The sequence below is a fragment of the Lathyrus oleraceus genome, chromosome 4 (assembly GCF_024323335.1).
Source record: "Lathyrus oleraceus cultivar Zhongwan6 chromosome 4, CAAS_Psat_ZW6_1.0, whole genome shotgun sequence".
Taxonomy (NCBI): domain Eukaryota; kingdom Viridiplantae; phylum Streptophyta; class Magnoliopsida; order Fabales; family Fabaceae; genus Lathyrus; species Lathyrus oleraceus.
In genome coordinates, this window is record NC_066582.1 from 183,626,397 (window position 1) to 183,628,143 (window position 1,747).

At 38.9% G+C, this 1,747-nt stretch overlaps 1 non-coding gene across 1 annotated transcript; it reads left to right on the forward strand.

Moving 5' to 3' along the window:
- The first annotated feature begins 399 nt into the window (after window positions 1-399).
- Window positions 400-506, forward strand: LOC127077669 (small nucleolar RNA R71). The gene has a single exon (XR_007787454.1). It is a non-coding gene; the product is annotated as a small nucleolar RNA R71 (small nucleolar RNA).
- The last annotated feature ends 1,241 nt before the right edge of the window (window positions 507-1,747 follow it).

Here is a 1,747-nt window from a genome sequence, read left to right on the forward strand (position 1 = left end):
CCTTGGGTGTAGTTCACTTGCTCATAGTGGGTTTCGTTTAATAGACTGCATTCTGCAGATTGGTGTCCTTTGGTTCCACATATCTCACAATCCGACGAAACCGCGGCTGCAGTATTCGGGTTTATGCACATATGCTCGACCTTGAGGGCTAATGCGTCCATTTTAGCTTGCATCATGTCTATAGAGCTTAGTTCATACACTTCTCCTTGGGCTTCCTTCTTCTCAACTGTCGCTCGTTCGACTCCCCATGGTTGATGGTTTTGAGCCATATCTTCGATGAGGGCACTAACTTCAGGATAAGGTTTGTTCATCAGAGCACCGCCTACGGCAGCGTCGATGGTCATCTTAGTGTTATAAGGAAGTCCATTATAGAAGGTCTGAATGATTAACCAATTCTCTAAACCATGATGTGGGCATGCTCTTAACAACTCTTTATATCTCTCCCAAGCTTCGAACAACGATTCTCCTTGGTTCTGGGTAAATCTAGTTATATGGTTTCGAAGAACGGCGGTCTTACTTGGGGGAAAATATCTAGCAAGGAATACTCTTCTAAGGTTATCCCAAGTCGTAATGGAATTGGGTGGTGTAGCGGGGTATTCGTTACCATTAGAGATATTGACTAAATCCAAGGTAAATCATACAAGTCGAGTCGTCACCGCACTTCTATTTATCCAAAGGAATGGTTAGAAAGCGAACAAAAACCTAATAGTTTTAACAAAACTAGTAAAAGAAACAGAGATCTGGGTAAGGGGGTTGGTTATGCAATGGGAAGGTGTTAGACACCCAAAACATCTTAGCTACTCTTAGGGAGCCCTTTTCATACTTGTGAAGGTTGTTGTCTTGTGAAAAATTTGTTTGTGCAAACATGATTGAAGAGATGAGAAGAGAATATACAAGTTTATTTACATTTTTGTGTTTGAATGGATAAACCCATTGCCTACGTACCATCTTAAAAGATTAGGATCAAAACCTCGTAGTTCGGGGTAAAAATCTCAAAATGAGTTGGTGAATTGATTGGTCCAAAAGCCTTAAGGTCTTTTGTTATCAAAGGGAGAAAACTCAACCAAACCACAAATCCACCATGTGAGGGTAGCTTCAACATGCTAGTGAGGGGTTAACCCTATAATAAGCATGGAAGGCTCATTGTCCATCACTAAGGATATAGGTAAGTATTACATCTACCACAAAGATAACTCAAACCAAATAGCTAAAGGTTATGGAAAATGGATTAAGAAGGTGGCCATTGGAACCACAAAAGCACATTTGAATGGGTTATATTTACCAATTAGAAGTATATACAAAATGGTCAAAGTTGACTTAAAAGTTCAATTGAAAATAAGTATTATGAAAAGAAAGTTTGAAAATCAAAAGCATAAGGCTTAGGTTTCTAATGTTTGAAAACAATAGTTAAATGCTTGCATAAAAAGGGTTTTGGCTTGGGTTAGAGTGGAGAGAAGAAGAAGAAGGGCTAAGTCCTAAGGAAAACAAAAAGATGAGGGATAAGAAATGAAACCACACTAGGAGTTCCTCTCTTGAGATCATATTGATGATCCAAGTAACTCCCATCCTTTGGAATAAGCAACCATAGAGTATAAGCAATCAAACAAGTCTCACAAGAGATCCTCAATGTATCTTGTTTCTTCCACTTAGATGAACATGGCAATGGTCCTCCAATTAAGCTCAAATGGAAACTCCTAGCACAAAAGCACACACATCAAAAGTTCCAATAAAGTAAAACAAGAATGGA